This window comes from Arvicola amphibius, chromosome 6, assembly GCF_903992535.2.
Source record: "Arvicola amphibius chromosome 6, mArvAmp1.2, whole genome shotgun sequence".
Classification (NCBI taxonomy): domain Eukaryota; kingdom Metazoa; phylum Chordata; class Mammalia; order Rodentia; family Cricetidae; genus Arvicola; species Arvicola amphibius.
In genome coordinates this window covers 80,485,093-80,510,081 of record NC_052052.2, presented here as the reverse complement: position 1 = coordinate 80,510,081, position 24,989 = coordinate 80,485,093, and the positions used below count along the sequence as shown (strand labels likewise).

Genomic DNA, 24,989 nt, shown 5'->3' with positions numbered 1-24,989 from the left:
CAGACATGTACTTAGTCTCATGTTCAGAGACTGGCATTACATCTTCTGCCTGTTAACTTCTGTTTGCCTCCCAACATCCTGAAGCTGTAACAGTTCTTACTGTCACTAGTAATTATAAACAAGTAAGGCAAGTATGAGAAAAATACAGTTTCCGAATCACCTAGATTAAACCCAACAGTACAAAAGTCTACTTGAGAGTAGCCTTGAACTCTATGCTGATAAGTTTTGTTCACTTCACATAAACTAGAGTTATCTGAGAAGAAGCAATTTCAGAAGAGGAATTGCTTCTATCTGATTGGGGGCTCTGGGAATGTCTGTGGAGAATTTTCTTGATTAATGATTAGTGTGGGAGAGTCCAACCCTCTGGACAGGTAGTCTTTGGCTATATAAGGAAACAGACTGAGCAAGCCATAGGGATCAAATCAGGAGGATAACTACTCTAGAGGGATTCCCAGGTGTCCAAGGAGATGTCCCCACCTTGTTCCTTGAGCAACTGAGGAGAGGGCGCCTGAACTGGCCCTATACTATAGCCACTCTGATGAATATCTTGCATACCGCCATGGAACCTTCGTCCGGCGATGGATGGAGTTAGAGACAGAGACATACATTGGAGCACTGGACTGAGCTCCCAAGGTCCAAATGAGGAGAAGGAGAGAGAACACGAGCAAGGAAGTCAGGACCGCGAGTGTGACGGTGGGGACGATCTAATGGGAATTCACCAAGGCCAGCTGATGGAGCATGTGATCAAACCGGACTTTCTGAACGTGGCTTACATGGAGGACTGACTGAGAAGCCGAGGACAATGGCACTGGGTTTTGATTCTGCTCCATGTACTGGCTTTGTGGGAACCTACTCTGGATGCTCACCTTCCTAGACCTGGATGGAGTGGGGAGGACCTTGAACTTTCCACATGGCAGGGAACCCTGACTGCTCTTTGGACTAGAGAGAGAGAGGAAGGGGAGGGTGGGAGAGGGGGAGGGAAATAGGAGGAGGGAAGGAGGTGAAAATTTGTAATAATATTAATAATAATAATAATAATAATAATAATAAATAAACAAATCAGGAAGCAGAATTCCCCCATAGTTCCTGTCCCTGCTCCTGCTTGGGTACCCATCCTAACTTCCTTCGTCGATGGCTTTCCATCCAGATGTGCAACCCAAACTCTTATCTCCTCAAATTGCATTTGGTTGTGTTTATCACAGCAACAGAAAGAAAGCTAGGACAAGCTCTAAACCCCACAATTTACACCCTGACTACCTCCAATCATCTATCTAGCCTCAAATCCCTCAACTCTGTGATGAAATACCAATTTGTAAGGAATCATTTCCAATATGAGAAATCACGCAACTCAACCTATGGATATGTAAATCATGAGAACAACACCATTTCCCCTGTCAGGACACAGCATTTTTGAAACTATTCTCCCCTAAATGATGAGTGTCTAGGAGTCCTCATGCCTGCTGCCCCTTTACAAGATATTGCCAGGTCTTATCCTATGTCAGTCGTGTGATGATAATCGTAACTGTTTTCGGATAAAGAATGCTCCAAAGACAATTCTTCACCCCGCTCCTTTCTCTGACTCTTAGATTCCTCATGCCACCACTTCCCCAACATTCTGTGAATCTTGGAGGGGCGCAGTTTAAAATAATACCATTTGGCTTGAGTATTCAACAGTTCCTATTTTCAGAACATTGACCAGTTTTGTGTTTCTCCAGTTACTGCTGCTCACTTTTCAAAGTCTCCCTATCACCCTGACTTAGCTTAGAATTCTTCCCCTCTGTCCAGCCTCAGGATAATTCTGTGCTCTTGATCTTTGTTATATTCCTACTCTATTCTGCCTCCAGTCCTACACACAAAAAAAAAAAACCCAGGAGTTCAAAGAATTAAAATCCTTCACTTGGAAACTTTCCACACACCCCCAAGAAATATGGAAAAATCTTTTAAATTTTGTATAAAGTATTCCATATAATAGGAGGAACAAATGAACATTTTGAGTCTGAAAGTTATATAAATTATGTAATCTACAAAAGATGGATCAATTGCTGTTTGAGTTCTTTTATTTTTTTCAAGCAAGGAGTTAAGTCCCTAGCATCTTATATACTAGCCAAGTTTTCTACCACTGAGTTCTCTCTGCAGTCCTGTTGTTTCCTCAGTTACTTATGAGGAGAGTCTCACAAGTATCCAGAACTGGCTTTGAACTCCCAACTGTGCTGCTTCAGCCTATGAAAAACTGAGATATGAGGAATATGCCCAGTTATCTGGTTCATATGGACTGTGTTATAACATAAACAATAAAAGTGTTTTTCTTACTCCAAATAATCCTCAAAGAGTGGTCCCTGAAGCTGTGTCATTAATGACCAGAAGCAGCCTCTTCAGTTTAGACTCTTGGACTGACCTCAGACACACTGACAAGCCTTCCAGAAGGGCTCTGAGGGCATCTATCCCTGCACTTCCATAAACTCCCTGGGATGCTCATGAATGATGACATTCAATAATTATTCTCAGGTTTTTTTTTCTCATTGGCTTTGATATGCCTGGCAGTTCATAGTATATCTACTTGGATTTGGGCACCTCGTTTTGAAGTTTTAAAAACTAGTTATCACTTAAGCTTGAACTAAATAAACTTACTCTTTAACCAAGGCTAATTGAACTAATTTTGGTTAATACACACTAAAGTAGTTGTACTTTTCTTAGGAATTTAGATGGGGGAATTCTTTGAATTTTGCTGGGTGGTTTATTTTTGTTTTGTTTATCAAAACAAGGTGTATCTGTGTAACAGTCCTGGCTGTTCTGAAACTTGCTTTGCAGACCAGGCTGGCCTCAAACTCACAGAGATCCATCTGCCTCTGCCCTCCGAGGCTGGCATCGAAGGAGTGCACCACTGGGTATTTTAAATTGTATTAGATAACAGACAGAATATTATATACATAATAAATAAATAAACAAATATTTAAAAAATTGTATTAGATAACGTGAGAGTAAGAATGGAAATATGCTTAAATGATTAGGGAAATGGCTAATAGACACCAGGATAGCTATTGAACTAAAACATTGATTGTCGTGGTTCATCATTGCTCCATCTTTTAATTACACAAAAGTAATAAAATATTGTAATATCTCCTTTCAAGTTTAGAAAGTTTTGACTGTTTCCTATCTTGTGTCATTAAAAGTACTTAGAATGAGACAAGTATAAATATATTCTTCTTATTGACTTGGCATGACATGACTAGAACCCTTCACAAAATGATACCAACAATCACACCATTCTCGTACCCACCCCCAGGCTCTCCCCACCTCACACAAACCAGTCACACCTAACCACTGGTCATGAACTTAGAAGCTTGCACACTTTTGGGTTGCTTTGTTATCATATGCGGTGGTACAATCTTCCTTTCCTTCATTCCACTTTCAATCAAGTCAAGCTTACCATTTACAACTCATAACAACTGGAATTTTCTCTGAAAATCATTCCTTTACTTTTCAGAACTAAAAGTTCTTATTCTACCTTGGTTCACACATCTGTTGAATTCACCATTCTATTGAATTATTGATTTGTCTTCCCGCTCTACTGGGTCTGCGTGTTTTATTTCTATCAAGAACTGGTTAAACGTTCAGTGTGTAAACAAGTACTGAAGGTATGGCAGAGTTTGAGGGTGAGTAGCTCCTTGCATGGCTAAGCTGCATGATCTCAGTAGAACTGCACAGTCATCAGGGCAACAGCTTGCACTGACATTGCTCCAAACTGTCTCCAGACCATTTGTTCTTCCTGTTGCTGAGCTGATAGCAATTGTGAAAGTGATGAATAGCAGACCAATTCTGAACAATAGGAGGAATCAGTTATAACTCCAGGGAGAAGACACAGCCATAGCAGTAGCCTTATCCATCTACCCGCGAGACATCTTCCCAAGGCATCTTGCCCTGTGACCTTGAACTGCCAAAGGCTTCTTAGTTTTGGACAGATCTAAGTTTCTACTTTCAAACTGTCTTCTACAAGGCGTTGTTTCTGGCCCACTCATTCCTGGAAAGGGAACATGGAATGGAACACATATATTTTTCCTAAGGGAAGCCACTAACCAAGGATCTTAACCCCACCCAACAGACAAGACCTATCTTCTAAAGCTTTCTGTCCTTTGACAGATAGCAACGTTTCTTCCTTGTGGTAAGAACATCTGGAGATGAGAGGCGGGTGGGACGGCTTCAAGGAAATGATTTGCCTAATACTGTAGCATTTACGTGGCTAAATGTTAGCTGAAGTCAATGGCAATTTTTCTTCTGTGGCCACTGGTCTCATTTCTAGTACTCCTATGATGATCCTGTAGGAAGTATCCAAGGGAAACTCCCTTTGTTAGTGGATGTTCCAAAGTTGAGACTTTAAGTGGGGGGGGGGGCGAGGTAGAAAGGGAAAATTCAGAGCACAGGAAGGAGCATGCTTAACCTAAACCAATCGTTCTCAATCTGTGAGTCGTGACCCCTGTAGTTCAAAACGACCCTTTCACAGAAATCACATATCAAATATCTTGACTATCAGACATTTACATTATAATTCATACCAGTAGCAAAATTACAATTATAAAGTAGCAATGAAAATAACTTTATGAGAGCTTGGGTGAGTGGGAGGGTGGAGATGAGGGAAGGGCGGATATAGGAGCAGGGAAGAATATACCTACAATAAGGAATCCATTTTAAGGTTGGCAAGAGACTGGGATCTAGAGGGGATCCCAGGTGTGCAACAGGATGTCCCCAACTAGGTCCTTTGACAGCAGAGGAGAGGGTGCCTGAACTGTCTTTGCCCCACTATCACACTGATGATTATCTCAAATATGATTATCACCATAGAATCTTCATCCAGCAACGGATGGAGATAGAGACAGAGACCCTCATTAGAGCAATGGACTGAGTTCCCAAAGTCCAATTGAAAGGCAGAAGGATATATGCTTCCCTGCTCCCATATCCACCCTTCCTGTATCCCAAGCATCCCATTCCTCCGAGCTCCCCCCCATTCTCCCCTTCACGCTTTTCTCTCCCCATCTTCCCTCAAGTTCCCAATTTTTGCCTGGCGATTGTGTCTACTTCCAATATCCAGGAGGATTACTATATCTTTTTTGGGGGGTTCACCTTCTTATTATCTTCTCAAGGATCCCAAATTATAGGCTCGATGTCCTTTAATTATGGCTAGAAACCGATTATGAGTGAGTACATCCCATGTTCATCTTTTTGGGTCTGGGTTACCTCACTCAGAATAGTGTTTTCTATTTCCATCCATTTGCATATATCTTAATTTAGGGAGCCATCTGAGGGTTGTCAAAAGACTTGACCCTAGAGGGGTTCCCAGGTTTCTAGGGAGATGCCCCCAGCTAGTTCCTTGGGCAGCTGAGGAGAGGGAGCCTGAAAAGGCCAGTTCCTATAGCCATACTGATGAATTTCTTGCATATCACCATAGAACCTCCACCTGGCGTTAGATGAAGATAATGACTGAGCCCCACATTGGAGCACCGGACTGAGCTCCCAAGGTCCTGATGAGGAGCAGAAGGAGAGAGAACATGAGAAAGGAAGTCAGGACCGTGAGGGGTGCGTTCACCCATAGAGACGGTGGGACAGAACTAACGGGAGATCACCAACTCCAGTTGGATTGGGACTGATGGAACATGAGACCAAACCAGACTCTCTGAATGTGGCCGACGGTGGAGGCTGACTGAGAAGCCAAGGACAAAGGCGCTGAGCTTTGACTCTTCTGCATGGACAGGCTCTGTGGGAGCCTTCTCAGCTTGGTTGATCACCTTCCTGGACCTGAGGGGAGTTGGGAGGACCTTGGTCTTAACAGAGTAGGGAACCCCGATGGCTCCTTTGCCTGAAGAGGGAGGGGGTGTATGGGTGGAGGGGAAGGGAGGGAAGGGGGAGGAAGAGGGGAGGATATGGAAATTTTTTAAATATAAAAACATAAACCAAAAAAAAAGAAGAAGAAAGGCAGAAGGAGTGAGAAGATGAGCAAGAAAGTCAGGACTGCGAGGGGTTGGTTCACCAACTGAGGCAGTGTGCCTGTTCTAATGGGAGCTCACCAAATCCAGCTGGACTGGGTCTGAATGAGCATGTAATCAACCAGTCTCTCTGATTGGGGCTGACAATGGAGGCTGACTGCGAAGCCATTGATAAAGGCACTGGGACTTGTTTTTATGGCATGTTCTGGCTTTTTGGGACCTTAGCCTATATGGATGCATAGCTCCCTAGGCCTGGATGTAGGGGTGGAGGGCCTTGGACTTCCCACAGAGCAGGATTCCAGGCCCTCTCTCAAGCAGGGCAGGAGAAGCAGGGGATGTGGGGAAACAAGAGGGAATTGGGATGAGGGAAGGAAGTGTAAATAATTGAATGGAAAAATAAAAATTAAGAAAAAAGAAAATAACTATGTATGGGGGTCATCACAACGTGAGTAACTATATTAATGGCCCAAAGAATTAGGAAGGTCTAGTCCCATACTGATCCCACTTTGGCATTTAAAATGAAGGTGTGCAAATTTGACCAAAATGTTATGAAATGGGAAATTCTTCTTTATTGTTATTTCTTGGGCAATGCTTGGATTTAAAGTTGGGCATCAGGCATAGAAGGCAAGTGCTTTACCTCTGAGCTACAACTCCAGGCTTTTAATGAGGGAGACTCTTATCAGATTCATTATAAACATATTTCATTCAAAGCAATTTGAAAAGTCCAAGTCACTTAACCCAGAATGAATGAATAAAATGTTATAGATGCTTGGTGAATAGCAAAACGTAGAAGCTAAGAGTATGATTATTGGAACAAGGCTCTTGGTTCAAATACTGATACAATTAACTTCAACTCCTTGCATACTAAAGTACTTTGCTTTCTACATGTTAAAATGTGTTTATTAGTAAGTACCACTGTATCATTCATAAAAAGCTGTAAAATAATTCCAGACCTATACACTTTTCTTCGCATAGACATATATTTGATAATTTAATAACTATTCCCTAAGTCTTAAATAGGAACAGTATACAGATGAAAGTGTATTAGTGTATAGAACAATATGTGCAGCTACATACATTTGTTCACAAATATGAGCAATTCTAGACACATCTATATCCACTTAGAATTATCTTAGCATTTTAACATTTTATTTAGTTTCAATGGGAAACATGTCAATGGAAATAATCTTCAGAGATACTACCTTTGCCTTTAGGAAAGAATGAGACTCTTGTCTCGATGAACTGACTGTATCTGTTTGTTAGGATAAGGGGATGCTGCGACGGCAAAGCAATTGCATTTATTATACATGCTCTGCGCTAGATGCTTTAATCAGAGGCAAGAGCTGAAGATGACAAGAGGGCAAACTGAATAATAAGAGTGGGATTGGAAGAATGTACAGAAAGAGGAATAAAGCTGCAACTGGTTTGCATCAAGGATTTAATGTACAAGGAATTCACTAAATGCTTCCCAGCATAATCTTATTTAGTCTAACAACTCTGTGATTTAAATACCATTATCATAGCATTCCTGCTCAGATTCTGAGGAATGAAATTATATCCCCGCAGTATGTGGTGAAACAGAACTCTAACCTAGATCTGATTTATGGACTGCCTTTCATTCATGCTCGCTGGAATATGTTGGAGCCCTGTGAAGAAGGGCACCTTTATTATCTCATCTTATAGAAGAGATGAAACCATACAGCTTTAACATATTACCATATGAAATGCAACCCAACGTAGAAGTGAGAAGTTAGAATTAAAACTTAGTTCTATGTGACTCCAAAACCAAAATGCTTTCAAAGACACGTTACCAAAGGCCTATCTACATTTACACTGTAGTCTCTATGCCAATACATGTCTACTTCTGGTTCCATTCAAACTAGGCACATGCGCACTTGAGAACCAATGACCTGGGAAGCCCTGGGGTAAGGAGCAAGCATCTTTACTAACACCAATTCCCCAGTACAATAGTATTAATAACTTTCTTTCTACCATTCGTGTCCCATCTAATTTTTAGGGGATCAAATTATCGAGTACAAAAAGGAAAAAAGATTCAGATTTGAGCAAGTTTTTTAAGATAACCAGTAGTTCCTTTTGTTGACAGAAGTCAAATTTGTAGTAAGCAAAAGTTGAAGAATTAAGTCAAGGCTATTCTGAAAATAGATGTATGCCCTCTGAAAAGGGTGAGGAGGAATCCGAGTTTTTGATAAAATTATCATTTGGACGATGGGGCAGACCTTTGCTTCTAAGAGACGGAGAAGTAACTAAGACGTGTGAAAAAGCAGAGAATAGTGGTAGAAGGAATTCAAGAATCTAGCAAAGAGGATTTGATAGTAAAGAGGTTTGTTTATACCAAGGTATATTAGAAAGACCCAGTGATGACCAAGGTCCTTGAATTTACATGTTTGGTCAATGATATACACAGAAGCAGGAGGTTATGTGCTAACAGGCTTTGAGGTTTATGGTTTTTCTTCCCATGCTTCAGTTTTCTTTACTAACTTAAAAGTAATTTTTAAATATTTAATAAGTTTATGGTCATAAAGATTGTAGTTCTTATGACTCTGGAAGAACCCAAAATCTAAAATCTGTGGAAGATCTGGAGAAATGAATGCAGGAGGCAGTAGGGTCAGAGACACCACAAAAAAACCCACAAAATCAACTAGCCTAGGGTAGAGGGGTTCACAGAAACTGAACCCACAACCAGAGAGCTTGTGTATACTGACCAGACCTCACATGTGTGTTACAGGTGTGTAACTTGGTCTTCCTGCGGGACTCCTAACAGTGGAAGTGGGGGCTGTCTCTGACTCTGTTGCCTGCTTTTGTGACCCTTTCCTCCTACCCTATTGCCTCATCCAGTGTTAATAGGAGAGGAGATGCATAGTCTCACTAATTTTATATATCACAGCTGGCTGATATCCATGGGAGGCCTGCCCATTTCTGAAGAGAAACAGAGGAGGAGGAGTGGATGTGTGTGGTGGGAGGGTCTGATAGGAGAGGAGGGAGGGAAAACTGAAATCTGCATATAAAAACAAATAATAAACAAAAAGATTTATCTTTAACATTGAAGGGCAGTGATGAAGTCTTTGTGCGTCTTAACTACTTTCTTCATAAGTAATATAAAAATATTAAGGACTTAGAAGCTGAATAACTTCTTTTAGGAACTAATGTAGATGGCTGGCAGAAAATTATGCCTGCTGTAGTTTCAAGAATGGCTCCCAAATTACTGTTGAAATTAATCTTCAGCAGAACAGTGTTAAGAGATATACTCTGGTGGCGTAGGTGGATCATACCTGATAAATTCAGTACTGAGAAGGCTGAGGCAGGAGGGCCATGAGTTTGAAGTCAGCCTGGGTCACACAGTGAAATCATGTCTTTGTGGCAATAGAAGGGCATGGTCTTTGGTAGGAAATTAAGATATGAGGCCACTTCTGTTATGAATGTAATTCTCTCCCTTACAACAGAGCTTGAGGTGGAAGGAAGGGTTCCCTTCAGCTGCAGCTGCCACGATGACTCAACAGTCATCCCCTCTAGAGGGTAAACAACAAGGCTGTCATCTTGGAAAGAAACAGTAGCCCGTAGTAGACACCCATTTGTGCTGGCAGCTTGTTCTAGATTTCCTGACCTCCAGAGCCACAAAAAAGGAATTTCTTTTCTCAAAAATTACCCAGTCTCAAGTAATTTTGTAAAGCAGCACAAGGAGACTACGATGGGTTCAAAGGGTGACAAGGACATGTGTAATTTAAAAATACTCAAGAATCACGAATGAATATCAACCAAAACTAAAGTCCAACTGAGACCTAAGATGGAGTCAGACATCTGAAATGCTACCCATCAGACGTAAGAGAGAGGACTAAGCTATTGATCTTCTTCTACATGTCAAGTGATGATACAAAATGTTGATCATAAGCTATTAGCTGTTCTGCAAGACAATTCTAAACAGCAAACATTTTTAAACCCATTTTACTACAATGAAACAAAAGCCATAAAACATGTACATCTTAACAGCAGAGACATAGACACTTTTGTGGCAAAGCTTATATTTGAGCTCTCATTTTACTTATTCAAACGCATAAGCTATATTAAGTAAATAGCAAAAATATGCTGGATAGAGTAGGGACAGATGGAATCAGAAACAGCAAGGACAGTAAATATTTTGGTTTGATTTTTGGTTTTGTTTTCTTTTTCCTGAGACTGGTCTTACTCTGTAACTCTAGCTGTCTTGGAACTTTCTTGCCTTACCAGGCCTGCCTCAAAGTCACAGAGATACACCTGCCTCTGCCTCCCAAGAGCTGAGATTAAAGTCAAGTACCGCTACCCCTGGCTAAGGACAATAAATGTATAGGAACACATTTTAAAATCAACGTAAATATGGTGACTTTTGTAGTGAGTGAGGGAAAGGCTACTTGGGCATCTCTGGTGGTATTCAGTCACAGCTTCCTGCAGGGCAGGACAATAAAGAATGAGGCAATAGTGATAGACTGGTGTGAATGCCTGGGTAACTCTATTATTTTTTTAGCCAAGGATACTTTTATGGTCATAAAAATATATGAAAAGACAGATGGAAAGCACTAAAAGCAGGAAGAGAAAGGATAAAATGCAAGACAAGTAACAGCTTGTTCTTTCTTAGCATTAATTATGTGTGAGCACATGGTTCAACGTGTTATTATTCAACTTACTTAATGCAATAATCTTACAAGTTAGGAATCAGTATGAAGCTCACATCATATCTGAGAGAAGTAGGACTCAGTGTGCCTTCCCAAAGGTCATGCCAGAAAGAGGGAACAACAGGACTTGAGGTTATTTTGGTCCAAAATAGACCCTTGGTTACACACAAAGCTCAAGTTCTGTTCTGTCAAATATCTCTAGAACTAGACTAACACTGGTTTCATTGGACTACCAAACACAAACAAACAGTAAAAGTCAAAAGAAATACAAGTACAGTCACTCTCTAGACCTACGACACAATTACTAGAAGCACAAGGTCAGGAGAGCATATTAAATAGCACAATGGGGTGGAAATCAAACTAATCCAGGCTATGGAAATGTCAGAAGGATGAACAATTGAGTTTTATCATAAAATATTGGGGGGAGAGAGAGAAAAAGAGAGGAAAAGAGAGAGATAGAGAGAGAAAGTATGCTATAGATTAGAAGAGATACTCATAAAAATCAATCAGAATATTTGATTTTAATTTCATTTAGGTCTCAATTTGAACAAATAATCTAGAAAAAAATAAGACAATCTGTTAGCCCTGGACAAGACCTGAATCTGGTGGTGTGAAGGAATTACAGCTAGTTGGGGAAGCTTAGTAGTGATGCAGAGGTAGTTTTATGTTCATCATTTAGAGATATGGACTTTAATACTTGCAAAAAACATTACCTAATGTTTGAGAGTTTTTTTTCAAAACAGATGAAAGGTCTAGAGAGGCAGTCTTGGGGTGATATGTTAACTGATGAAATTTGGTGACAGGTACATGGGAGCCCACTGTGATATGGTGTTTATATCCATTATTAAGGTGACACAAGATTCTGGAATTTGATAGTGTTTCCCAAAAGTGATATAATGTACAAACCAAACTGAACAAGAACAATGCCTCATGGTGCAAGGAGAAGCTACATTCCTTGTGTCATTCTCCTCAGCTCAGGGTATGATTTATAGCATAAAACCCCAGGGGTGCCAGGGATTCTGTGGTTGCTGACCAGAAGACCCTCTATAGAATGACTATTTGTATAAGTGATGGCTTCAAGAGCACATGCCTGACACATCGTGAAGAACATCTGGAGTGGAGTTTTCTTCTTCCTCTTGGATAATCTACAGAATATTGAATTTCTTAATTCTCTTTGGATCCTTGGCATTACTACCGACCCAAATTGTCTAATGACCCAACAAGAGGCCCCTGGTGAAGAGGGATAAATTCCAGCAGGGATGGAGCCTGCAGTTTGCTCTGTTTCTGGAAGCCCACGCTTCTTTGACCGGAGGAGCCGTGGGATGACACCCTCAAACAAATGATGGTGCTATGATGAAAGAGCTGCTGGGGAAGAGTTAGAAAAGGGTTCCTGTTCTAGCTCTGGCATTTGCTGGATCTCAAGGAGTGGTTGTCTATATGCTTTTAGCCTAAGTATTGTTTTCCATAAAATGAAAATAAATGTATAACACAGTTGAGATAACTGGTGTAGTTTGTATTGTGAAAATACACTGTAAACATAGTGCATATTGGTGACCTTTACTAATTCTTAATTCATTTGTTTTCACTTAAATATATTTATTGAGATTTTGCTATATATTATACAATATAAGCTACTGGTAATTTATAGTCAGTTCAGTCTCTGACCTCATAAAGTCATCTCCTGAATGCAAGAAAAATATTTTAACTAAATGGCAAAAACAATGTGCTTTTTTGGAAAGAAAGAGAATTCTCAGAGTGCATTAAAAATATTTTAAAAACTGAGAATAGTCAATCATAAGCTTCATGCCTTTAACAATATGTGGTTAAAAAAAAGAATAAGAGAATATAGATGCTAGGTATGGTGGCTCTGGTCTTTAATCCCTGCACCTGGGAGGCAGAAGCAGGTGAATCTCTATGAGTTCAAGATCAGCCTGGTCTACATAGGAAGTTACAGGCCAGGTGGAACCACACTAATAAGACTGTATCAAACAACAACAATACACACACACACACACACACACACACATCTAGGGATAGGGAGTTTGTTGAGTGAATAAGAGTGCTTTCTGGCAAAGATGAGTTCAAATCACCAGAACCCAGGAAAAAGCCAGGCATTTCTTTTTTTGTTCATGGCAGTAACCACAGAATGGGAGGATGGAGACGCCAAATCCCAGAAGCTTGCTGGGCTCATTTTTTGTCTCAAAAAATGAAAATGACAGAGAACATCACCTCACACTTGGACATCCTCCTCTGCTCATGGTGTGTGTGTGTGTGTGTGTGTGTGTGTGTGTGTGTGTGTGTGCGCGCGTGCGTGCGTGCGTGTGTGTGTGTGTGTGTGTGTGTGTGTGTACCTGTATATATGTACATACATGTCTCTAGAGAGAGAAGGAGGGAGAGAGAGAGAAAACTAAATACCCATGTAATCCTTTCTGTTTTGGAATTCTCTCTCTCTCTCCTTCCTTTCTTCCTTCTTCCCTTCCTTTGTTCCTTTCTTTCTTCCCCACAGACACTGTCATGATCATAAATAATACCATATAGAGGAAGCAACACAGACAGCAGTGAAACAATTACAAACAAACAAATAAATCAGAACTACTAGCTGTGATAACTGTTATAGAAGAACAAGACAGAGACAAGAAAATAAGTGAACAAGCAGGAGGATGGATTCCATAAATACAAAGCCTTGGCCAACTGATGAGTGAGCAAAACTAAGAAGAGTGTGAATTAGGAAGACAGGCATACATATCTTCAGAGGAATGGCACCTGCAGAATCACTTTGTACAGGAAATCAAAGTGTTTTCAGAAAATGGAAGATCACTATGCCTGGAGGGCAGAACAAAGCTACAAGGAAGGGGTAAGGATGGGGATGCCCAATCCCACAGCCCCTCTTGGGTCATGATGATACCGTTGGGCTTGATCCCAAAAGCAGCTGAAAATCAATAAGGAATCTAATCAGAAAAACTGCGTGAGAGATTTAGTGTTGAAAATATCAATTTGACTACATGCCAATGGATGTATTTAAGGAGACAGTAACTGTTAGTTACTAGGAGGCAGTAGCTCAGGGAGGACTTGGTTCAGTCTGGAGAAAATGGACATGTTTGGGAAGTCCTTAAGAAGAAGGCAAAGGTACAGGATCTGTTCATGGAATGGGGGTGGTAAGTAGGGATACAGAAACTAGAAATGGAAGTAGATGTTCCCTTAGCTTCAGGATAATGAAAGCTGAGCTGGAAAGGACCATGAGAAGATAGACAAGGCTTCTCGTGGCAGGTGTAGCATAGAGGTCTGCCAGGAGTACAAATGGGAGAAGCTGAGTAACTAGAGCGAGCCAGAGAGAACAAAGATGGACCAATGTAGACAGATGGGATTCACTTTTCCAGAATCTGGCCAACAAGAAAAGAAGAGATGGTAGCTGGAAATGGTAAAGAGAATGAAGTGATAATGTCTTTAGTACATGTTAGGGAGCCAGTAATTACCACCCTTTATTGTAAAATCTGCAAGAAAAAAAAACTAGCAAAAAAATGAAGCAGCCAGGTGCCGAGAACAAATCTAGTTCTACCAGCTAGGATCAAGTGACTAAACTTCTCACTGCTTCTGTTTCCACACTGGGGAAAGAAAGATAGTGATTTTCTGTGCGTGTGAAGCTGACATGAGGACTCCATGAGCTAAGTGCAGCCAGTGTTTTAGCTGGGCTCCTGGCACCGCTACAGTGCCTAGTAAACGTTTGTGATTGTTAAAGTACAGGGAAGAGATAGCTCCTTGTTCTACTTATTACTTTTAATAATGAAATCCAATGCCCCATCAAATTGCTCCACTCTCCGACATGCAAAAGCATTTGCATTTGCTAATACTTCATGTCCCATATGGTTTTTTGAATTTGGTAGTCTTCTAGTACTATGAAAGAGCTTCATTTTCCAGTTTTGTTTGTAGGCAAACCAAGCATTAAGTTCTTCTTTTGTAATTGACCATGTGTGTGTTGAGTAATATGTGATTACTCCTTCCTTTTCTTTGATCTTTCCTGCTGCCAAGGATTGCCTGACAGGCTGACTCTTAGCCAACTCACCTCCTTCTCAGAATCTGAGAGGAAGAAGAAGTGGTTCATAATAGCAGAGAAGATTTAAGCTAGATTGTAAGGAGCATTTGACTTTCTTAATCTGTAAACAAAGAATTCTTTGTGTGAATTTCAAAATGGCAAAGATATATGAAGCAAAGTTTTGGTCCAAGAATATCAAGCGTAGTGTGAGAATGAACCTGGGAAACTCGCAGAAGACAGGATCTCAGCTCTTAGAGAAACACAGTTTGTTAAAGAGGTCATGAATCTGCATTTTAATGACTATTTATTCCATATCATTCCAGTGATTCTGATCCTCTTTGAGACACCAAGATCTAGAACTTTATACTCAACTACTCATATAAATCTTTCTATTCATAGTCTCTATCATCTTTCCACATTATTGATTAGACTGCTTATTTCCTCTTCCTTGCACATATTCCTGTAGAAATGAAGCTTCCAGATGATGCAGATGTATGTTAACGCTGCTCTTTGATGGACCCCAAGTGTTTGAAACGGTACCTGATGCCTAAGAGATCCTTACTCAATATTTGCTAAAATTACTTCAACTGGATTCCCATTCTCCCCAAACATCACAAAAGTAGACTTCTGCTATAGTTCTCCCAGCTTATGTGAATGTTCTAACATTTGAAAGAAGAACAGTCAGGAAAGTTACTGATGCAATAGATCTCTTTCCTAGGAAAAGCAATAAAGATGCATAATTCTGGGCTAGGGAGATAGCTCAGCTTGTAAAGTGCTTGCCTTGGAAGCAGGAAGACATGAGTTCAACCCTAGAATCCATGTTTTAAAAAGAACCCAGGCACGGTGATGTGCTTACAATCCCAGATCTGCAAAGGCAGAAACAGATGGATCCTTGGGTCTTGCTAGCCAGGCAACCTCACCTACGTGAGAGATCCTGTATTAAAAACAAAAAGGTAAGCCAGGTGGTGTGGCGCATGCCTTTAATCCCAGCACTCTGGAGGCAGAGGCAGATGGATCTCTGTGAGTTTGAGGTCAGCCTGGTCTACAAGAGCTAGTTCCAGGACAGGTACCAAAGCTACAGAGAAATGTTGTCTCGAAAAAAACCCCAAACAACAACAACAACAAAAGGTAGACAGTGTGGAGGAAGGACACGCAATGTTATTTTCTGACCTCTACAAGGACTTCCACACATTTGTGCACCCATACCTCAACAGACACTTGAAGCTCCACACACATGAAAACACATACACATATAAATTTTTGAAGGAGCTTTCTGAGGATGATGATCCAAAACCCCTTTAAAGTCAATGGTATAGAAATCTCAAATTAATAACACGGCTCTAAAAGTAGTTCTGACCTTTAAAATTCACACCCAGTGTTGCTCTTACCTTCACATGTATAAATACCTGCCCATTGACCCAATCTTAAAGTGCTCCATACAGCTTTCAGATTCCACATTCCTTAATACAGTATTCAAACTTAACCACAGCTCAGCCTTCTCCACAAGCACTTTACTGCTTCCCACTTTCAGCTGACACTTTTCCACACATACATAGTACAGTTTGGCCACATTTGCCTCCATTTTCTCTGCCACTAGACCCCTTCTCATAAACAAGTCCCCCTAGTAAGCTTTTACAACTACTGCAAAAGTGACTCATTAAATATCTAAATTTTAAACTCAGGAATCTTGCCTTTAAATTCTTAACTTTCTTTTTAATTTTATTACTTTTTAAAATTTTTGTGTAGTTGTGTGTGTCTTTGTGCGGTTATGTGCATGGGAGTTCTGGTTCCTGTTGAGTCTTCGTGAAGGGTTCAAATTCCATGGAGCTGGAATTATAGGCAGTTGTATGCCACGGAATGCAGATGCTAGGGACCAAACTCGGATCCCATGTAAGAGCAGGATACACTCTAAACTGGTGAGCTACCTGTCCAGCCCAAATCCTTAACTTTCATTTAGCCATCTTGGGTTTTAGTTCTCACTCTCCCGTTCCATAGCTGTGTGATCACAGAAAATTTATTTAGCTTTAAACCTCAGGGTTTTAATTCTCAATTTGTGAAATAAGCACAATAGTGCATTCTTTAAATGTGCTGTGGAGCAAAATAAAAAACAATAATGCAGCATATTATGTAATAACATCACTTTTAAACTATTAGACACACATTTGGAGTTCATTATTATCAGTATTTCTTTTTTCTACTCTGTATGTTTGCCACATACTATTTTATTATTGTGTGTGTGTGTGTGTGTGTGTGTGTGTGTGGTGTCTGGGCACACATTTACAACAACACATGTGTGGAGGTCAGAGGACAACGTGCCAGTCACCTCTCTCCCTCTATCATGTGGGTCATCAGATTTGATGACAAGTGCCTCTCCCCCTGATTCACTGGCACACTTCTCGCACCTTCCTTCCACTATCTTTTATTAGAGATCATGGTTTGTAAATATTTTATGTAAAGGACTAGAGGGCTGGTGTTTGGGAATTACCCACAGTAGTGTTTTCTGTGGTTACTGCTTAACTCTGTCACTTTAACAGGAAATCAACAACAGATAGGAGCATATTAATATAAGCATTGTTTGCAAAAACTGGCAACAGACTGGATTTGGCACAGGGGAGGGACATCATCTTCCCCTACTGCTAGGTTTGGCAGAATGTAGACCTTAGTGTAGATTTCTCAGGTTTCAGTATTCTTATTTGTTAAATCAGAGAAATAATAGCAATTTTCATGATAAATTTAAGCCCATTACATAGAAGTGGTATTTAGATGGCTGAGTTGAGGGTAACTTGGAGTGTTGTATTGAGGAATTTAGCATCTGTGTAAGATATCTGTAGCCATTTAAGATATTGGATCAATGTAAAGGTGTGACACTATATATGTGTGCGTATCCATGTATTTATAACATAGCACACATGTGTATGTATGTATGTATATATATATATATATATATATATATATATATATATATATAAAGACAGCTTTAATTTCATCATCAATAGACCCCCTCAAGCTGTTTGGTACATGTACTGCTTGCCTCTATGTACCTTAAGTTTCCCAGAATATTTTTCTGACCCACCAGCTCAAAATGTATCTCTGTCTTCTAATGCATTTGGAATGCTTATTTCATTATTTAAAAATAAGTCATACATCAGCATCAATATAGCATATGAAAGCAATTGTTTCTGTGTATGTGTCCCCTGCTTTATCCACTTGACTGTGAGATCCTTGAAGTGACAGTCTACATCCTAGTGCTCTCTGTGTCCCCTCTCCTTGCACAGTATCTGATACATAGTCAGTACATCTTACAAGACCATGAGAGTGACAAGGCCACGGGGATGATGTTACCGTGACTGTACCAGTGGAATGGCACTGACCGTGGTTATGGTGATAATGATGGTGGTGGTAGTACAGTGATGGCGGTGCTGGTACCTGTGGTGATAGGGATGGTGGGAGCAGTTGTAGAGGTATTGATGGCATACAAATGCTAGTGATACCATGAGAGGTGACAATCGTTATTTAAGGTGGTGATGACAGTGACTGATACTGATAGTGATGAGAATATCAATGATGGTGGTAATACAGTGGTCCTTGTTATAGTGGTACTTGGGATCAAGTTACTGTTGTGATGATAGCAATGGTAGTGGTGATACCAATAATGATTAGTGATGATAATGGTGGTGGTCACTGATGGAGAGATTGTGGCCACTCTGGTAGTGACGATGGCTGAGATATCATAGGTGGCACTAGTACAGTGATGGTGCTGATGACATGGGCAGTCATCGCTATAGATGGTGGTAGCTGTGCTACATCATTCATGTGCTGGGAATAGCTGACGTAGAAGAGACCTTACTCATTTCTTCTCAGTTTGAGCCAACAAATGGAATGAAGCAAATAAGTGTTTTTGGCAGAGAATAAAGATTTGCAGGAAGGCCAAACAACCACAATGAGACCAAAATTACATCTGACTTTCCTAAGGCAACATGAAAACAAAAATGTTCACAGGACTGGAAGTGAATCATCAGATCTTAAGTATTTTACAGGCCTCAAAATCCTATCAAGTGATTTCTTAATTATTCTACATAAAACCTCTGAGGGTAAAGTTATCCACACCCACTTTGCAGATGAAGAAATTGAGTCTCAGAGAGACAAAAATATCTTTGAGATCACATGTCTTGCCCACTTTGAAGTCAGACTTAACTGTAGAACCCAGATTATTACTGTCTTCTTGGGATAGTTATATACTGAAATATTTTGCTTTTTAAATTTTTCGATTATTCATCTTATTCTGTTGCTTATAATTTTGAGCTATAAAAATGCTCACAATATTGGGTACATAGCAATATATAACATAATATACTCTCCTATAATTTACATCTGACTTTCCTATGATATTGGAGGAGACCATGATATTGATATGTTCTAATTGATTAGGAGGAAAAAAATCACTGTTTCCTTAGGGAGAAAAACATGGTAGATGATGATTTATAGAGAAAGGTGTGCTGAACATGGATTACACGTATACAAAAATACATCTGAAGTACATAAAACAAACTTAATCAAACATAACCCTGAATATACAAGCTTTTAAAAGAAGAAATTAAACCAGGTAGTGGTGACATACTACTTTAATATCAGAACTTGGGAATCAGAGGTAGGCAGATCTATGAGTTCAAGGCCAGCCTGATCTACAAGAGAGCTAGGGCTACACAGAAGACACCTGTCTCAAACTCTTTAATGAAACATAGGAAGAGGAAGGAGGAGGATGAGGAGGAGGAGGAGGAGGAGAGGATAAGAAGAGAGAGAAAGAAAGAAAGAAAGAAAGAAAGAAAGAAAGAAAGAAAGAAAGAAAGAAAGAAGTGACATTTTCAAAATACCAAAAGGGGACACTTGATAACATCAGTTTGTATTTCTTCCCATTCATGTAGACAAAGAGCAGATCTAGACAAGGGAAGTCTAGCTGATGGCATATAACAATGAAGAAGAGTGCTTAATTTAGATCCCTGGTGTTTCAATTGTCTACTTCACCCAAGCAAAACAGCCAGCCCTGAAATCGATATTATAATTGTAACTCTACAAATGAGTAAGAGAAAGGTCACACAGACAGCAAATGCTAGACGTGGGATTCAAATCCAACTGTCTGGCTTTTCTCTGTGACACTCCTGTCTTCCCCACTTGGAGAATCTACTTCACCCACAGGCTAAATTAGCAACCACACAAAGTCTAGTACATTTAAGTAGCAGTTGTACAGAGCCAAGATCTGTGGCTTTGGGCTCTGTTATGGCCATTTAACAGGTGGAGAAAGGAGAATTATGCGATAATCAAACTCTCCATCTCAAAACCATGTTTTGACATTTTTAACATTTTGCTTGCTTAAAATCACAGCACAAAATATAAATAAAGATTTTTTTGTCAGGCAGTGGTGGCACAGACCATTAATTCCAGCACTTTGGAGGCAGGGGCAGGCAGATCTCTTAGTTTGAGGTCAGCCTGGTCTACAGAGCACGTTCAAGGACTACAGAAAAGAATCCTGTCTTGAAAAACCAGAGAGAGAGAGAGAGAGAGAGAGAGAGAGAAACAAATGAACAAAAAGGAGATTAGTTTCTAGCTAAAGCAAAAGGTGTTATCCTTTCCTCCATGTTCACCGGAACTGACCCTAAGACACCCCAACCACCAGAAGAGGTAGTATTCAACAGTTACCCCCAAACATCCAGATCTTATTCCTGCTGTCATTCAGGATCAGAGGCCAGGACACTTCTACAAAAGTCAGCTAAGTCACAATATTCTTGTGATTCAGTATATGGGTTTTCATAGAAACTATGAGTCTGACTTGGACTTGAACACAACATTCAGTTTGGGCATCAACAAAATCATCAGGTATTATCTAGAAGAGGAGGTACCAAAGGGAGCACATGAAATGGTCATATTGTTCTGAATCTCGTAGATAAAATACTAGAAGGCCAAGACCAGAGTAGGAGGACAGTTGTGAATCACAGAAAGGCCCTGGCAAGTTCTTTGCCCTGTGGGGTTTTTCTTTTCCCACCAGAAAAATAGAACAAATTGAATGAGATAAAAATCATGTTGTTCTGAGTTTCTCACAAGAAACTTTGTCTCCATAGAAGCAGATAGTGTAGGCTCTGTCCTCTTCTTGCTCGGCTTGGAATCCTACCTCCACCCACCCGGGTCACTGTGTAATGCTGAGTGTTATTTGTGAACTTTAGTGTAGACATCTGTGAATTGTGATCTTACAGTGCCTACTTCTGAGAAAAGAAGGTGAGGTGGCCACACATGAGGCCCAGCTTGTAATCTAGACCTTTTACTGTTTTATCTATACAGCCTCTCCTCAACACGAGAGATGGCAAAGAGAGGGAGAAGCCGCAAGGAGGGAGTGATAAAGAATTAAGTTGGAAATGAGAAAACAAATGGACAAAATGGGAGTGAGTACTGCCCTCACCCAGCCTTCTTGGGTGGGTGGCCATGTTGTACTCAGTTAGGATCATTTATAGAATGGCAATAGGTGATTCCACATATTCTGACTACAGTTTGAATCTCTTGAAAATATCTCAGTGTTTGGGGTGCCATGACACTTTAGAAAAGCCTGCCATTTGATTCAGGGAGGGGCAGAAAAACTGGCTCTCCCATCTGGAGTGCCCCTGTGACCTGTGTCCAGCAAACTCTATTCCCCACAACCACTTAATGCAGCCACTTACTAAGACTTAGTATAGATGTCACTTCCTCAAAGAAGCCTTCTCAGGTCCCACCAAGTTCTTTGGCTTGTACTTTCAACCCACCAGCTGAGACTGTGTACATTCTGGCTTCACTGTGTGTGACTGTTCATGAATATCTGTCTTCTCCACAGATCTGTAGATTCCATGGAGTTAAAGACCATATAGGAAGAAAGGGGTGCTCTCCAGTGTCACAATCCTTACAGGTTTTACACATATGGAGCTAGAGTAGGTTCCCAGAACTGGGGATGTGAAGACCACAGCTATTTGTTCTACTCTTCCTTTTTCAGAATACTGGGAATAAAGTATGATTTGAAAAATATTTATTGAACTCATGAATGAATGGCTAGACCTTGCAGCCTATCAGCTCTCTAACAGTGACGTCTAGTGACCACTTTCCCAAACTTAAGATTCTCTGGTGGACCATGAATTGATTTTAGAAACACTTTACTTTAGAAATTTAGAAATACTTCCAAAACATTGAGTATTTCAACAATGCTGAGCAAAGCTGGCAAAAAATCCAGACACAAAGGATCCTTGATATTGAGCCAAAAAGAAAGGATCCCAAAACATCCCAACTCCACACTTATCTAAGAACATGCTGCAAGGGAGCCACAGCTTAGCTTTTATCACACTGTAGATGAACAGTGTTTGACCTACAGAGGCATCCTCTGGGGGATTCACACAGCAGTAAATGAGATATACACAGTCTTACTCATGAAGTCTCAGAAAGGCACAACACCCATTAGATCACCTGTGTTGCTTATCAGAAACTGCAAGAGCTTCTTCACAGGCAGCCTGGTTTCTAGTTTTATGGTTTCTTAATCAGAAACCAGACTACTATAGATTATCTGTAGGCATAGGTATATAAAAATACCTGTATGATTTGATGGTTGGTCTTTGGTAATATATTAGTTGCTTTTCTGTTGCTGTATCAATACACCATGACTAAGATAACTTTAAAAGAAAACATTTAATTGGACTTATGGTTTCAGAGGGTTAGAGTCCATGCTATAATAACAAAGACATGGCAGCAGCCAGAACTAAGAACGGAAGGCAAAGAGAGCATCCTTGTAATGGCACAAGTCATTTTAAACCGCAAAGCCTGTCCCCTCTCCCCTGACATACTTCCTCCAGCAAGGATCCTAATCCCCCCCCCCCAGACAGCTATTAACTGTGAACCAAGCATTCAAATGCCTAAGACTTATGGGGGACAACTCATTCACATAACCACAGTTAGTTTGATGATCTTCAATGCACCCACAGAAATAGACCACACATTTTATATTATGCTTGGTTATAAATTCAATATCATTACAATTTCACTACAGATGCATTTGCATATTCAGTTGTTTAATATACAAGTCAGTTTTGATGTCATAATACACTACAACAAATCTATGAGCAAAAGCACAAGTTATAAACTTGATTAAAAATATATAACATTTGAGCCGGGCGGTGGTGGCGCACGCCTTTAATCCCAGCACTCGGGAGGGAGAGGCAGGCGGATCTCTGAGTTCGAGGCCAGCCTGGTCTACAAGAGCTAGATCCAGAACAGGTTCTAGAAACTACAGGGAAACCCTGTCTCGAAAAACCAAAACTATAGATATATATATATATAGATATATATATAGATATATATATATCATTTGTTTCCTCATACCATTTCATAACTTCACCAACCCAAGAATATCATCATACCTATATTTGCTATTTCTTTGTTTGTTTGATTTTTTATATAGTTATACCTTGCTGCATTTAGTCATAAAAGGAAATACATTTGAACTGAAGAAGCGTATGTGTGGTTTAACTTATAAAAGGAGAAAGGGTATTTGCTATATAAAAATCTATCTTTGGAACATATTTTCTTTACCTCATGCAATGTTCATTCACATCACATTGATAAACTTCACTGTAGTTCATTAATTTGGAGCTCCTTAATGTCTACTTTATTACATTACACGACAGCTATATCATTTGTAGTAATACGGGTTGTTTACACAGAGATCAATCTGCAACACAAATTTAATCTTTCAACTTCCTGCTAATCATACATTACTAATACCTCATTGCTCTAAATTATTTCACAAATTCCAACCTTACATCATTCCAAATGAACACACCCTTTTCGACCCCCTTGGACTCACCTGGATCTCCCTTTATCTCTTGGCCTTAACCATGGGAATCTGTGGAACCTTGTGCTTTTTTTAGGTCATCTGCCTGCTGGTCTACTCACATTCTTACTTGCATCTCTTTTTGCCCTCTAAAAATACCACCTTCTGTGCCACCTTCTACCCATTAGCCTGGTATTACACCATGAAAGAGGCACGTACACCATGGAGTTCTTTGGAACTCAGTCATTGATCTACCAAATTGACATCTTCAGTGGCCTTGGGCTTCTTAGGAGTTGCCAAAGAGAGAAGAATGGGGACTAACTAGCCTGTGCCGTATCTACTTCATCTTCCTCATTGACATACAATATTTTCATAGTCCTGATTTATGGGACTGTGACTTTTCTGTTGCTGTAACAATACACCATGACTAAGACAACTTTAAAAGAAAACATTTAATTGGACTTATGGTTTCAGAGGGTTAGAGTCCATGCTATAATAACAAAGACATGGCAGCAGCCAGAACTGAGAACAGAAGGCAAAGAGAGCATCCTTGTAATGGCACAAGCCATTTTAAACCTCAAAGCCTGTCCCCTTTCCCCTGACATACTTCCTGACATACTCCCCTCTTCCTGACATACTGTGGTTCTATAAATTCATGAAATGCTGTATTTAAAAACATGTTCAATTCATGAATTAACATTCCAGATGGGCTAGTCAACCATGTGGCCCAGAGACCATCCTTTAGGAAGGTGAGATTTTCTATAGAAATGCAGTACTAGAGAGATAGGCAGAAGAACCATCCCTTTCATGAGATGATGACATTTACTCCTCAAATACCCTCCCCCAGTAGCTTACAGAGCCATGGACACTCAAGCTTTGTAATTCTTTTTGCTTTTCTGAATTCTTCCAAAAGTATGTCTTTTCCTTAGCTATTATTTTCTTTTCTTTTAACCATGCTTTCCCTAATGCTTTGGTCATTGTTCTTTCTCTAAACCTCTCTTCCTCACCATACAGTTGCCATGATGAAGATGACCTCCAAAGTGGTCAACCGAATGGCATGTTCTTTCCCCCCCTTTTTTCATTCTCCTCTTCTGGGTACCTTCTGACATAGACACTGTGCCAGCTCTGGGGTTCAAAACCCCAATAAAATTGTCTGTAAGCTTCTGTATGGCCTTTTCCTAGTACTGATATGTTGTAGTTAAGAAGTACATGGTACAGAGATAGTGTCATTTCATGGTTAAGCATGTAAGTTCTACAAGGGAACAAATCTGAGAAAAACACAACATCTATGAGGTTTTCTCTGTATGATCAATCATATAGAATTACTACTATGTAACAAAAAATGGCCAAACAACAGAGATTTCAAATGGATCAATATTTTTAAGTATAGCATAGGCTTGAGAGTAATGAGGCAAGCATTGTTAGGTTTTTACCAAACCTGTGCATTCTTCCCATAGGTTCCTCAGTTAAAATATTTTTTCTCTGTC

The 24,989-nt window shown here is 40.1% G+C and overlaps 1 protein-coding gene across 3 annotated transcripts in view; it reads right to left on the bottom strand.

The window, feature by feature from the left end:
• The window catches only part of Astn2 (astrotactin 2), a 980,272-nt gene that overhangs the window by 176,241 nt on the left and 779,042 nt on the right, over window positions 1-24,989 (bottom strand). The window lies entirely within an intron of this gene.